General features: G+C 36.3%; 1 long non-coding RNA gene across 1 annotated transcript; it reads right to left on the bottom strand.

Moving 5' to 3' along the window:
* Positions 1-2,785: 2,785 nt before the first annotated feature.
* LOC147396379 (uncharacterized) lies at positions 2,786-15,875 on the bottom strand. The gene is made up of 2 exons (XR_015180618.1): positions 15,060-15,875; positions 2,786-7,191 (listed from the first exon to the last, which is right to left on the bottom strand). It is a non-coding gene; the product is annotated as an uncharacterized LOC147396379 (long non-coding RNA).
* Positions 15,876-16,485: the final 610 nt, after the last annotated feature.

Below are 16,485 nucleotides of genomic sequence, written 5' to 3' on the forward strand. Positions count from 1 at the left end.
CTATGCTATTGCCCCTGTTTTTCAGTGATTCCTCCACTAAGATATACATCTCCATTTTTTGTGTAAAGGTCTTCAACTCGTGAAAAGTTAGACTTGATCAGCGATTCATGTAACCGAGTTCCAAGGACAATTGCTGCTATATAAGTTGCACATGTGGTTGCCTCATCCAGATTTCCACGGCTAATGTCTTTGTCTGAAAATGAGTCATGAAAGATCGGATACTCTCTTCGACCTCCTATCGCAAATGGAAGAACGTATTTAATCCAACTTTCCTCTTCCGTAAGTGAATGAATTGTCCGACGAATGCTTCTTCTAGCTCGGAGAAATTCATTATTGATCCTGTAGGTAGTCCCTGAAACCACGACATAGCTCATAACCTTATAGTTTATGGGAAGAACTTGTAGATTAATAGATTGTCATTCTAGTACAAGACCATCTAACTCCTATAGTGGAAAATATGATCCATAGGATCCCTTGTTCTGTCGTATACTTCGAACTTTGGATGATGGAATACCCTCAGGTGTCGGATCCCATTATAGTTATTGAAAATGGCGTCCCCCTATGTTCTCAAATTGCATTATGAGCTTACTGTCCTGTATCTCTTCCACGAATGAGTTTCTTATCTCTCCTCCGTAGCATTTTTTCTACCTCTCCTCTTTTCATTGGGTTCCGAGCTTCTAAGCTTCCATACTATGCTTTGATAGCTTCCGAGTTCACCTTGCGCTTACCCTTAGTTCGTTCTATTGCAGGGGTGAAGGTCCCTGTCTCTCATCCCCTACTAGATATCCTTATGTTTCAATCCCCTTACCCAATATTTGTCTGAGTTCTTCATTTTTCCTCCTTATTGCTGTAATCTCGTTGTAGACACCCCATTTTTGAACTTGCCTAATTAATCAACTCGTCAACCTGATCGCAATGGTTCCCAATGATGGATGTTTATTCCAATGCTCCGTTTGTTACCAGATATGTTTCAAAAATTTAGATAAGGTATCTCAAACAAACAAAACTGTAGAAACCACGCTACGCTAGGAAAATATAACCCCAAAAATATAGAAATCATCATTCTTCAGACAAAAAGAAGCTTCACGATAAAAATCACTAAAAAATGATCAAATTACCAAAATACCCCTAACCTCAAAACATTCCTAGAGCCTACGTTATACTTAGGAAAACCCTTTCAAACACATAACACAACAAATCGAAACCAAATAAACCATTTCGCCAATTTTCATAAAATTTGACAAAATTACAAAAATGACCCTCATAAAGTTCACATCCATTTCACACAAAAAATTTCATAAATGACACAAACCAATATTCCCATTGAATTCTTTATAAAAAATCGATTCCGAAATATCCTAGAATATTTAAAAAATACTTAAAATGCAAAAAATCATCTCCAAGGGCAAAACGATAATTTTACAATTTTAATAATTAAGATTTTCAAAATTAATAATTAAAACATTAATTAATGTAAAGTGAAATCCTAATTAAAATTAAACTCAATCTTAAAGTTAATCAAGTAAGACTAAAGTCAATCTTAAAGTCAATCAAGTAAGACTAAAGTCAAAATCTTAAAGTCAATCAAGTAAGACTAAAGTCAATCAAGTAAGACTAAAGTCAAAATCTTAAAGTCAATCAAGTAAGACTCAAGTCAAAATCCTACAATTAAAGTCAATCAAGTGAGACTAAAAGTCAAAACCCTAATAGAATTCTAATTAAATAATAACTCTATTTAAAATAATCCTAATTAAATAATAACTCTATTTAAAATAATTTTAAATAAACAATAACTCTCTCTAAAAGAATTATAATTAAACATTAACTCTATCAAAACAAACACTTAAAAAAATCTATGAATAAGGGTTCCTACAACCTATTTTCGTATATAAAAAAAACCCAAATAAAAGTAGGTCAAAAAGCTTCCCTAGCCTCCCATAAACCTTGATTTTGAAGCCCCAACTCCTTACCTAACATCCATACCCCAACTTTAGCTTAAAAAAATACCTAGAAACCCTTTCAAAACACCCCAGAAATCCATAAAAAAATTTAAAAAATTCAGAAGAAGATACTTTGTTTTGAAGATCCGAAACGAATCCGGTGATAGAACGAAGTGATGAGTGCTGTACGAAGAACTATTCTACAAAATCTGAGGGAATAAGATCGTTGTCTTCGTAAAGGTAAAGATTTAAATTTTTTTATTGATTAGGTATTTTTAACAATGTAGTTCTATTTGAAAATAAGTAGAGATCGGCATTGATTGGGCGGGGTTGGTGCCTAACCCCTTCCAACCCCGTAATGTGATCCCCAAACTCAGTATATATATTTTTTAGTAAATTAGTTGTTTTTATCCGTTTTGAGTCTATATTCGGTTCCTAGACTGTAATAACTAGGTGGCGACTCCCAAACCTCAAAGGTCAAAAGCGGATTCGCACACCCCGCGGATCGATGGCGCTTTCAATGGCAACTTTGGTAGGGACTTTTGAGGATCAGACTTAAAAAACCCCAAGTATGGGATCATTGCTAAAACGACCTAGACTGTTTTTATTTTTAGTTATTAATTTGTCTATTTTTATTTTATTTTTTTTATTTCAATTATTGATTGTGTATTTGGATTATGGATATTCTACTGTTGCATATTATCATTTTTTGTTATGGTTCAATCGAAAGCCATTCGGAATGACCCTAAATAATGCGAGATTTCAAAGGGATCGTTTTATTGAAGATGGGATGATGGTGGTTGAACAATGATTTTTTATTTTATTTTTTTTAGATGCGTGTGTAGTTTTTTTTTTTTTTAAAGAGAATTTTTTTAATGTGTGCAATCTGTCTTTCGACAATATTTTCTTTAAAAAAAAAATTTAGGGAGTGTACGGTTTATCTTTCAATAGCATTAGTTTTATTTTTTTTTATTTTCTTTATTTTTTTAGTGTGTGTTTTGTTGATTTTTTTTAGGCAAAGACGTGTTGTCCATTGACAGGAAGAAGAAAGGCAATAAAAAAAAAGGCTTTGAGGTGTGCCCCCAGTAAATCTGGTTTTTAATGATCAAACACCTAATGAGTTTATTATGTGGGTGGTGTTCTATTAACGTTTATTTTTTTTTCTCTTTTCTATCTTCTTCTCCAAACATCCAAAGAAGACAGCAAGAAGGAAAAACGTTTCCTTCTTTCTCTTTCTCTCTCTCTCACACACACACACACATAATGTCACCAAAGAGAGTCGGTCTTTCTTGCTCCTGTCGAATAATCGTAGATTTTTGATAGTTTAGATTGATAGGAAATCGTTGGTTCGAAGCGAAATAGTAGAACCTTGATGCAGTCCATGATGTTTTTTTTTTCTCTTTCGAAAATCTGAATTGTTTCTACTGTTTAGACGTTAATTAAAAAAGATAGATCTCTCTCTCTCTCTCTCTTTCTCTCTCTCTCTCTCTCACATAATGTCACCAAAGAGAGTCGGTCTTTCTTGCTCCTGTCGAATAATCGTAGATTTTTTATAGTTCAAATCGATAGGAAATTGTTGGTTTGAAGCGAAATAGTAGATCCTTGATGTAGTCCATGATGTTTTTTTTCTCTTTCGAAAATCTGAATTGTTTCTATTGTTTAGATGTTAATTAAAAAAGATAGATCAAATCTCGTGATTCTGAAACATGAATCATTATGTATTTTTCAAAGTGAATCTGATCTTGATCAAAAAAAAATTTTCTAAACGAATTTTTGACGAAAGTTTCAAATTTTTTTTTCGTTCAGATTATAAAAAAAAAAAAAATTTGCTGATTGCTTTGTGTTTGGGAGTTGGAGAGGAAAGGAAATTGAAAGATTGAACGAAACTCGTTGGAATTTCTTCTAAGTTTCGGAGAGAGCGTTGACACTTTTGGAGTTTTAGGATTTAGATCTCATCGGTCTTGAATTTCATAGATGCTATTGCGAAATTCGAACTGTCTGATCGAGATATAATCTTAAAAGACAGAATCTAAATTTTGTGGACGCTGTTATAGTCTCCCGGTAATGGTGATTTCTTTTTTGTGTTTTTCCAAAAGATTGAGTCCGATAAGGTTATTAAGAACAAATTTGGTTGGGTTCTTGATGTACAGGTTCCGAGTTCCTTTGAAGGTGTGAAATTTATGTTCCATTTTTGGTGTTGAATACATATTCGACCAAAAATCAGAACGTCAACAAAAAAAAAAAAGGAATTTTTGCAACCGAAATCTAATTGGAGGATTGAATCTCCAACCTAATCTCTTGATTTTGACTGAAAGGGTTCCATGCAAAAGTCGATCGTTTTATTTGTTTTATTACTTTTTTTTCTAGGTTCCTTATTTTCACACAAGTATCCATATCACTATACTCTAATTTAAATCACTATATTTTGATGCTTGTTAGATCACAAATAAATTGGTATATATAAAAAATATGGTTTTCAATAAAATCAATTTGTTTTTTTTTTAAATAAAAAATAAAAACCACATCTTGGTCCAACCATTATCTTTTCATCCTTAATCTAATATGCTTTGAAATCCCAATTTGTTTAGGGTCACCAAAGCGATTTTTGATTGAATTAATAAAAAATCTTGGACTAAAAAAAAACTATGTGCTTATTTCGATTGATTATAATTATTAGTCCTATTGAGATTGCTTATCAAACATGCTATAAAGTGATATATGTGTGCTTATTTTGATCCTAGTATTGATGTGATGAGATGTGATTGGTTTGTGTATTGTTGGGATTAATATTTCCATGTTGTAATGGTTTGATATGGCCCATAGGCCCATTTATCTGAAAAAAGGCCCCAGGCACACCCCACCCTGTTTTGCACACACCACATGCACGTTTACTGTTTTGCACGCTTGCACGTCTCATATAGCCAACGTGGCACTAGTACGTGGCCCGATCTTTTCGGAGATGCAATGTCATTCATGAAAACCACAACTCCAGTTACGTACCTTAGGGTATATTAAACTGGGGCATCAGTACCGTCTGATCAGGTGACTCTGAAAGGTATATCGATGCACCCAGGCTGGAGCGACCTGAGCCTTTGACCTATTGTAGGCCACACAGTCACATGTCCTGTTTGCCAACGTAGTACTAATACATAGTCGGTCCTCTCGTGGGATGCCAAACCATTTATGAAAGCTACAACTCTTGACTCATACCCATAGGCATATCAAAGATGATCCAAGTACATCAATTGCACTTCTTGGTCAAAACCAGTACCTAAGCGAGATCCTGCTCCAATATACTACGATACTAGGAGGATAGACTATGTCTATTCTAGAAAAGAGGTGATTTAAGAGTGCATTTTCTCAAGCATCGCGCGCCACTTTTGATATAGGGATTAAACTGGCTGCTTTTGGCTTTGGAGAAGTGAGTTGAAGTTTTAGATTATCACCTATACGGTATATCAAACCAAGTCACCGCGTACTGTCTGATTGAGTACGCTCGAGAGGTATATAGGTATACTTGGGCAAGGGTGGCCAGATTAAAAAATGCATTGCACATAATAAGCTTAAAGTCTAGAAACCTCCCCTGTAGGTCAAGTCTCGAACTTATCGTGGATGTTCCCGGGTAGTTTATTGAATGGGACCTTGTGAATGATGAATGTGTGTGTGAATGACATATGCATGAGATCAAAATGTATGGTTGTCCTCAAGGATTAAAAAATTTGTTCTGAAATTAAATGGGTGCACCGACCAAATAAAGAATCCATTTTTAATAATGATTCATAATGACCCAGTCCATCCAACGATCATGATGGGCTGGACCATTCAAATCAAAATAGAAGTCAAAGTCTGTTCTAATACTCTTTTAACCCATCTTAAAAGAAGACAAATGTTTTCCAAAAAGAAAGTATTTCCCAGAAAGTATTCTCTAGAAAAAATGTGTTTTCCGGAAAAAGTGTTTTATAGAAAATGTTTCCAGAAGAAGGGGGTTTTCTGAAAAAAAATGTTTTCCAGAAGAACTAGATTTTCCAAAAGAAAATGTTTTCCAAAAAGATGTTTTACAAAGCAAAGAAGATAAAGGGAATTACAAATTGATTTCTTTGAAGAAGTGATTTTACATGGACCTTGGAAGTTTACTAAAATACCCTTTTGTGTCAAACCAGGATGCTAGCCACAGGCAATAACCCGATCGACCAATTAGTCAAAATAACCGTCATAGGGATGCACCTTGTGGAGAAGATCAATTTTGGGAGATTCATGTTGAGAAGTATTCTTTACTTCCATGAGTTTGAAATAGACTGGAACCTGTTACGTGCTATGGCTAAGCATTGGAACCCCTACCTTCACATATTCCATATTGGACATATGCACTTGTGCCCCATTCACAAGGATTATTGTGGTATTATGGGGATATCCACTTCAGGACTCTAGTCAGGTCCTCATTGAAGACAGGATATGCTGGTAACCTTGCCATAGGATTGAACATTTCAAAAGAAGAAGCCAAGGCCCTAGTCCATAACGGGAGATTGGACTTAGTACCTTTATTGGGCCCGTATCGCTCTCGCAGTCATCCCGTCAATGTAAAACCCGAAGCCTGGTGAGCCACTAGAGACTATCGATTGTGCCTAGGAATCCTAGCCGAATACATACTGACCTCCAATAGTGATGGCCAAACTATCCCCGAGTCTTTCATAGATATAGCCTCTCAATTCTCAAAGAAAGTCAATCTCAGGTCTAAATGCCATAAAGAATGGTGAGAGGGAAAGCTTCAAAGGAAGCCCACACCTACTTTATATGTGGCTGTGTGATCGTCTCAAAATTGTAGATGTTCCTTCAAACCTCGAGTATGGGTCATAACACTTTTCCAAAAGAAACTTGTTAGTGCGTCACAACTCAGTCAAGGCTTGGAGCAAATGGTTGGATTCTCACCTTACCCGTCATATCGGTTTAAGATGCCCTTGGTGGATGACTGATCCCCTTGTTATAGGAACCAGAGGATCCTACTATATCCACCTGATCGGTTTAGAAGAAACCTCTTTCTACCAACCTGCATTGATCCCAGAACAGTATAAGGTAGCCATAGAATTATCTTTACCTTAGGACAAAGCGTTCTTCCCTTCCAAGCCATTGACTGAAAAGTTAGTGCATCTTATTAAGAAGGCTTAGAACAAACGCACCTTAGGGTATCCAGATGGACTAGCAGAATTCAAGGAGCCAGTTGTTAGAGCCAAAAGGATCAAGCCTGATAGCAATCCTGATGACCACCAAGAAAAAGCCAAGCGTCCATGTAAAGAATAGTTTAAATCAAATTTGTTGAAAGATGTTAAAAAGAACATTTCTTCGTCAATAATTTTTAATAAAGCTATTTTCTTTTGAATAAACATTTATTTCTCTTTTGAATGATCATTGCATGAATGGATTATTTAATGGATTGGTGCACAAACTTCAATAAAATGACTCATTAAAATGTTATCAAAGGGGTAATACTGAAATTGATTAAATTTATCTTTAATGGGGTGTCTAGGAATATCATTGCGCCCAAACTCAAGAGTCCACCTCCTAGTTGGAGTCGTAAGTTCAATCGGTTAGAGCGAACGTCAATACCAAGTCAACAAGCAGAAATGACTTCAGAGTCTGAGCTTACAGAGATCCGTAAGATTTTGGCACATTTGCCAATGATATCAACAGTATAAAAGGCAAAATAGAAGTCTTAGAACAGATTTCAGAATCAACGGGTAATCTCCGTGACGATCTTAAAGCAAAAAGGGTAGAAGAAAATACAGCGAGATGTGCACATAATATTTTTGAGCTTGATGGAGATAAATAATTGTTTGATAAAAATCCGATGTTAGCTAACAGAATGTCTCAATTAGAGTCAGCTATGAAGAGTATAAAGGGTATCGATGAAATTACAGCAGGCATTGAAACTCTGAACCGCATCCCTAGAATCTATTTGTCAGAGAAGTTTGTGATGCTGAAATGGACAAGTTCAGTGGGACAGGGTGTGCAAAAACACATTTTAAGGTGTATGTTACTAACATGTGCATTATGGGGCTCAACGACGAATAGATGACGTTATTGTTTTAGAGAACTTTATCAGGATCAGTACTACGTTGGCTGATGTCTCAAGACCCAACTATAGAGGTACATGGAAGAACATGTCAAAGGCCTTCTGGCATCAGTATAAGTACAATACCGAGATTGAGACTTCAAGAAGGGATTTGGAGGCAACTAAACAGAAAAATGGGGAGACATTCACTAATTTCATTAGTCGCTAGAGGGCCAAGGTTGCCAAAATGTGGGATAGACCTTCAAAGAAGGAACAAGTAGAGATTATCCTAAAGAACCTCTCACAAAGATATGCTCAGCACCTAGTGGCTCAATATCTCCCTACTTTTGAGTCCTAGTTAAAAGTTGGAAGCCAACTTGAAGACGTTTTTGCCTCTGGGGTTCTTTCTAACCCCTCGGATAACAAGCCTAAGAAACCCTATGTTCCCAAACCTAGTACCAACCATGTTTACATAGCCAACACTTCAGCTACCCAAGCTCAACCCCTAGCCCGGACTAATAATCAGGTTTACCCAAGTCAACCTCGAACTCCGCGTCAATTTACTAATATAGGGATGAGTCTCATTGTAGCTCCTCACAAATTGATGAAAAAATGGCTTCTTACCCCTATCCAACCCCGATCTTTATCAAATCCCTTACCAGCTGGACACAACTCTAACTTGTTCTGCGAGTTCCATCAAAACTTTGGCCATCACACTAATCGATGTATCACCTTGCGCATGCTATTCAAAACCTTATTGACAACAAAAGGTCACAATCCCTAGCCCAACATCACCAAATTCACCACTAATCCACTACCTACCTATCAACCTCCACCAACCCTGAACATGGTTTCTCACACCCAATTACTATTCGATCCCGTCTCTCTCATCCATCCAATCCAATCCAAGTCAAACCACCTAGTTATCCCCTTGTCGGGATAGCTTTCACTGATGAGGTTTTCACTACAAACTATGAACCATTTGATCTAACCTCGGATGATACGTATTGTCTATCCTCACCTCATTACAGTAGCCCCATATTCACTAATTATCTTTTGGCTCAAATAAATTCAGAAAGCCCCATCTTATTGTCAGAGGAAGATCCATACTTGTTGACTGAAGAAGATGAGCCTTTCCCCCTCTCCCGTGATGAAGTTAGACATATGACATGAGGGGATAGAGTTTTTAAGCCACAAGAACTCTGTATTGATAATCATGCGGCCTTGACAAGAAAAAAAGGAGAAGATCCTATCAAAGAAAATATCGAAGAAGATAATTCCGTGATCAAGCAGTTGAAGAAATCATGAGCCAACATCTCAGTTTGGGATTTACTCATGGCTTCCACTGCTCATAAAGAAGTCGTTCTCAAAGCATTAAGTATAGCCGAAGTCTCTATTGATACTTCTCCAGATCAGCTGGCCAGTATAGTAGGGGCAACTTACGTAGAGAATATCCTATCCTTCTCGGACTCAGATCTCCCAAAAGAGGGAGCAAGCCACACTAAGCCATTGCATATCACAGTTCATTGTAACGGGATGAGGGTGCCTCTAGTTTTGATTGATAATGGAAGTGTACTGAATGTTTACCCTTTGAAGACTGCTACTTGTTTCGGATTTAAGGCTGAAAATCTCAAGCGCACTAATCAAGGTGTTAGGGCCTATGATAACACCAAGAGGGATGTACTGGGAATTTTGCACCTTCGATTGTCCAGAGGCATAGTTGAATTTCCTATGGAATTTTAGTTATCCATATCCAGTCTTCTTTCAATTTACTGTTAAGGAGACCATGGTTACACCAGATCAAAGTCATCCCTTCCACGTTGCACCAGAAGGTCAAGTTTATCAAGGATGGGCTAGTGATTACTCTCCATGGAGATGCTAAAATTGTAGGAATTGTAAACAGTACTGAAGCCAAGAATGAGTCGTTGCTTGAGATTCAGCCAGAACAACAGGGGATAGAGCTTAGCGAGTTTGAATTTGAGAAGATCTGCTCAGTTCAATGTGATCACTCGATGAAAGAATATTTCCCTATCGAGAATACCTTTAACTGCTACATGGCCTATATGTTAAAATAAATGAGATTTTTTCCTAGTACGGGCCTAGGTCGCAAGCAACAAGATATTAAAGAGGCACTTGTGATTAAAGAAGTCATCGGCACATTCGAGCTAAGATATAAGCCTACTAAGAAAGATTGGGCCCAATATTGGAAGACAAAGCGAGGCAAGGCAATTACAAAAAGGCAATGGCGCACCACGGATCTCACTAAAATGAAGTCATATCGTAAGACCCTTAATGACTATTTCATGAAAGAATGAGAGGATTTCAGTTATTGTGGGTTCCTAGAGCCGTTCATTGATCACATCACAGGTACTCGTCTGTCGGGGTTTGAGATATTCTTTGACATGGAATGGCCTGAAAATGACGCAAGCACAGAAGCTAAAGAAAAGGAAGTTGAAGACTGGTAGTTCAATCTGGACTCCCTCAATATTTATCAGTTATTCATTGAAGATCACAGGTCCTAGTGTTATCAATTGAGAAAGGGATCCCAAATCCTCAGTTTGTAATCAAACCCGTTATTGGGTGTCTCTCTAACTATCATGTAATTAGTCATGTGTTGCACGTCAAGACTGGGTCTGTCAATCCTATTAGTCTTTTTCAGTCTGACATGCCTGATGAGTCATTTATTTCTGTTGAGTCAAGTAAGTTAGTTGTTTCTACTGAGTCTGTTATTCATGCTGAGTTAAGTGAGTCTGTTAAGTCTATAATGAGTCCTGTTACCCCATCTCTTTTTACTGAAATGAAAGAAATTTTTTATTACCCCAAGCACAATAATAATTTAATTAATAATCTGGATTTGAAGGGAGAATCTTCTGATGAAGAACCTCCTCCTGAAATAATCAAATTACTTGAACTAGAAGATGAACGTCGGGCTCAAGCTCTAATAGAGGAAGAAGAAGTTATCAACCTCGGAATAAAAGAAAGTCCCCAAGAGATTCAGATTGGGGTCACCTTATCTCCCGATGAACGCAAAGAGATAGTAGACTTGCTCAGAAAGTTCAAAGACCTGTTCGCTTGGTCTTACGAGGATATGCCTGGAATAAGCACAGATATTGTTCAATATAGGATTCCATTATATCCTGATGCTCGACCAATTAAGTAGAAACTTCGACGTATGAAGCCGAAATGGACTCTAAAGATTAAAAAAGAAGTTACAAAGCAGATTAATGCGGGATTTTTAGAAGTAGTGGAATACCCTGAGTGGATTGCTAATGTCGTCCAAGTGCCTAAAAAGGATGGAAAAGTTAGAATGTGTGTGGACTTCAGAGACCTAAACAAAGCAAGTCCAAAAGACAGTTCCCTTTACCACATATAGATGTCCTAGTAGATAGTACGGCAGGATATGGTTTGTTGTCCTTTATGGATGATTTTTCAGGACATAATCAGATAAAAATGGATCCTCGGGATATGCAAAAAACATCTTTCATCACACAGTAGGGAACCTTTTGCTACAAGGTTATGCTTTTTGGTTTGAAGAACGCTGGAGCCACCTATCAAAGAGCAGCCACGACTTTATTACATGACATGATACACAAGAAAGTCGAAGTATATGTAAATGATATGATAGTTAAGTCCAAGGAACGATTGGGGCATGTTGTTGTATTAAAAAAGTTTCTCACAAGGATTCAAAAATACCAACTCCGTCTCAACCCGCAGAAATGTGTATTTTGAGTAACTTCTGGACAATTATTGGGATTTGTGGTCAGTCAAAGAGGGATCGAGGTGGATCCTGTAAACATTAAAGCTATCCAAGAGATGCCACCACCTGAGATTGAAAAAGTATATTTGAGATTTTTTTGGGCAGAATCCAATATGTCAGCAGATTTATCGCTCAACTCACCAACGTCTACGAACCTATTTTCAAGCTTCTGAAGAAGAACGAACCAAAAGTTGGGAATGAACAATGTCAAAAGGCTTTCGATCAAGTCAAGGAATATCTCTTGAATCTGCCTATTTTGGTTCCACCTACACCGGGTGAACCACTTCTTCTTTATCTATCAGTCATAGAAGAAGCTATGGGATGTATGCTTGCACAGTATGACAAAGATACTCGCAAAGAAAGGGTTATATACTACATCAGCAAAAAAATGTTAGAGTATGAACGAAAGTATTCAGCCCTTGAAAAAACTTGTTTGGCACTGGTATGGGCTACTCAAAGACTTCGGCATTAGATGTTATCTCATTCGATTATCTTGTTATCTCGGATGGATCCTCTTAAATATCTCTTCGAGAAACCGACACTGACAAGGAGAACCGCACGATGGTTGTTGTTGTTATCAGAATTTGATATCACGCATATTACACAGAAATCTATCAAGGGGAAAGCTGTGGCAGAATACTTGGCAGATCACTCGGTAGTAGAGGGAATAAGGTCTGTTGATCAGTTCCCAAATGAGAATATCTTGCACGTTGAAGAAGAATCGCAGAACCAAACATGGCAGATGTACTTTGATGGAGCTACCAATCAGAATGGGTATGGAATAGGGGCAGCCCTGTTTTTTCCGGAAGGATGCCACATTCCGATCGTCATTAAGTTAACCTTTTCTAACACCAATAACACAGCAGAATATGAAGCGTGTATCGTTGGGTTCGAAGCTGCTTTGAACTTGGGCTTTACAGAAATTGAAGTTTTCAGGGATTCAGCCTTGGTCATACATCAGTCATTGGAAGAATGGAAGACCAAGGATGAAAAATTAAAATCTTATCATGAGTATCTATTAAACTTAGTGAGTAAGTTTAAAGCTATCCTGTTCAACTACTTGTCAAAGGAAGATAATAGATTTGCTGACTCTTTAGCCACTCTCTCTTCAATGATCCATTTGTGTAGACACCCCATTTTTGCATCCGCCTAATTAATCAACTCGTTAACCCGAACGCAACGGTTCCCAATGATGGATGTTATTCCAATGCTTTATTTTGTTACCAGATATGTTTTAGAAATCCGGATGAGGTATCTCGAACTGACAAAACCTTAGAAACCACGTTACGTTAGGAAAATATGACCCCAGAAACATAGAAATCATCATCTTGTAGACAAAAAGAAGTTTCACGATAAAAATCACTAAAAAATGATCAAATTATCAAAATACCCCTAACCTTAAAAAAATCCTAAAGCCTATGTTACGCTTAGGAAAACCCTTTCAAACACATAAAACAACAAATCGAAATCAAATAAATGATTTCGCCAATTTTAACATAATTTAACAAAATTATGAAAATGCCCCTCATAAAGTTCACAATCATTCCACACAAAAACTTCATAAATGACACAAGCCAATATTTTCATTGAATTCCTTATGAAAAATCGATTCTAAAACATATTGGAGCATAAAAAACCGACTTAAAACGCGAAGTCCTCTCTGGAGGTAAAACGATAATTTCATAATTTTCATAATTAAAAATTTCAAAATTAATAAATAAAATATTAAATAATTAAAGTGAAACATTAATAAAATTAATTTAAAATTTTAAACTAAAAAAATCGATCAATCGGGCTCTTAGGCAAAATTGTTGAGGATTCGCAAGATATTTCTTTAAGGACCCCTCCATTTGGGGGTCCAAAGAATTAAAGATATAATAAAGGGAGTTCTCCAAAAAATTAAAGTCAATCAAGCAAGACTAAAGTCAAGGTATTAAAGTCAATCAAGTAAGACTAAAGTCAAAATTAAAGTCAATTAATTTAGACTAAAGTCAATCAAGTAAGACTAAAGTCAAGGTATTAAAGTCAATCAAATAAGACCAAAAGTCAAAATCCTAATAGAGTTCTAATTAAATAAATAACTCTATTTAACAGAGTTTTAAGTAAAATATAACTCTACCTAAAACAATTCTAACTAAAATACAACTCTACCTAAAATAATTCTAATTAAAATACAATTCTAACTAAAAAAATTCTAATTAAACACTAATTCTATCTAAATCACCCCTTAAAAAATCTATAAATAGGGGTCCTCACACCCTATTTTCGTATCAAATCATAAACCCTAAGAGAAGTAGGTCTAAAAGCCCCCCTAGCCTCCCATAAACCCTAGTTTTGGAGTCCCAACTCCTTACCTAACATCCCTTCTTCGATTTTAACCTTAAAAACACCTAAAAGCCCTTAAAAAATACCCTAAAATCCATAACAAACTCGAAGAATCCAGATCAAAAAAGAGATACCTTGCCTCGGAGATCAGAAATCAAATCCGGAGACAGAACAAAGCAAGGAGTACGGTACAAGGATCAGTTTTTGTCGGATCTGAGGGAACAATGTCTTTGCTATCAGAAATGTATAATTTCTTACTTTTTTTTATTATCTAGGTTTTTTTAGTCAGGTAACTTTTTTGGGAAATTAGTAGAGACCGACTTTGGCCGGGTGGGGTTGGTGCCTAACACCTTCCAACCCCGTAATGTGATCCCCGAATTCAGGTTTTTTCTGTTCTAGATTAGTTCTTTATCCGTTTAGAGTCATTTATCGGTTCCTAGACCGTAATAACTAGGTGGCGACTCCCAAACCTCAAGGGTCAAAAATGGATCCGCGCACCCCGCGGATCGAGGGCGCTTTCAGTGGCGACTCCACTGGAGACTTTTGAGGATCAAACTTGAAAAACATCAAGCATAGGTGCATTGTTAGAACGACCTAGTTTTGTTATTTTTAATTGTTTGTTTATCAATTTATTTTATTTTTATTGTTGGTTCAATTATTGCTCATCGGGTTAGACTTTGAATATTTATCTTGACATATTATTTTTATGGTTCGATCAAGGATCATTCGGAATAATCCTAAAATAATGCAATATCTCGAAAGGTTTTTTTTTAGGGATGATTTAATGATTGTTGAGCATGAGAAGTTTTTTTATTTTATTTTATTTTTTATTTTTATTTATTTTAATCTTTCTTTTTAGGCACAAATAAGAGTTTTGTTTATTTTTTAGAGTGTGCGGTTTGTTCTTTAACCTTTTAAAAAAAATAAAAAAATAAAAAAAATAAAAAAATAAAAAAAATTTAGCATGCTCTTAGTAAAAACAACAACTTACTGTTTAACTCGATGGTGTGCCCCTAGCAGAAACTCAATTTTAGTGTTAAACCCTTAATGCTTTCGTAGTGCTAGTTGGTGTGCCAATAACAGAAAAGTTTTTTTTTACTTTTTTTATCTTCTTCTCCACCTCTGAAAAAGAAGAGTACAGCGAGAATAACGCCTCCTTCGCACTCTCTCTCCCCCATTTCTCACTCTCCCCCCAAATCTCTCTCTACTTTGTTTGCTTTTCATAGACGGAAGCACTTTCTAGCACAGTTTTTGTTCCCAAGTTCGGTGCTGAGACATGTTCTGTTCTCCAATCTCCCTCACCACCTTTATTGATCAACGCATCCACTGAACAACGATGTGGATATCTCAGAATCAAAGAAAATTTGGAAATCAGATGGTGTTTTGGGTTTGATTTAAATCCAGAATGGATCTAAAGTATACCTGGGTTTTTTCGAATTCGGGCACTTGCTCGAGAAATTTCAGACGAAGGTGAAGGCGAAGGAACATTGTTAAATAATGATTTTGGTTTGATTTCTAAAGATGGTTCGTCTTTGTTGGAGAGTAATTTGAGTCACAATGAAAATGGGGAAAAGAGCCCAGAATATTCAAGAACAGTAACCTCTCTTGCTGTTACAAGTGGGAGTGAAGACTGTGGTTGCGGAGTTTGTGGAAGCCGTTCCATGAGGATTTTCAAGGTAGAGAAGTAATTCTGTTTTGTTTCGAACTCTAACAAAGCGTTAATGGCGGACGAATTGGATTCATTTTTTTCAAAAACTTGGGTTTTATCTTATGGGAATCATGTTTTAAGACTGTTAACGTCTTCTAAATCTGTTAGTTTTCTTCATCGTGAGTGCCTACCACGTTTTTGTCTCAAAAGAAAGAGGTGTGTGTTGCTGCCAGCAACATAAAGAAAAGAGAGTCGTGTGGTTTGACTTGTGAGTCATGTGTTGTGGCAGCAACATATGAAAGAGTACGAGCTGTGTGTTACTGGCAACCACCAAAAGTAAAAAAAAATAAAGGGAGAGTTTCAATGTTGCTGGCAGTAGCATAAGGAAAATTTTTTTTTTTTAAAAATGTGTTGTGATGGTTGTGTTTGAGTGCTATATGTGTTGACAACATATATATAATATAAAAAAAAAATTGAATATTGTGTTGTATGTCTTGGCAGCAACACAATATAAATAATAAAAAAAATACATAAAACTAAGTGTTTTTTTTGTGGCAACAACATTATTAAAAAAAATGTGTTTTAGAATTTCTTACAACAAAGAATCTTTGAATGGGACCTACTTTTTCGTTATTTTAAAGATTAAAATCTTTCAAATATGATTTTAGATTGGTATTTAATCCTTTACAATACCTTGGGTCCCACCTCAAAATTTTGGAAATCACATTCCTTACTGAGAATTTTTTTCACCACAACGGTATAACCTGAC

Source organism: Akebia trifoliata, chromosome 8 (genome assembly GCF_017979445.1).
Source record: "Akebia trifoliata isolate Shusen 1 chromosome 8, ASM1797944v1, whole genome shotgun sequence".
NCBI lineage: Eukaryota > Viridiplantae > Streptophyta > Magnoliopsida > Ranunculales > Lardizabalaceae > Akebia > Akebia trifoliata.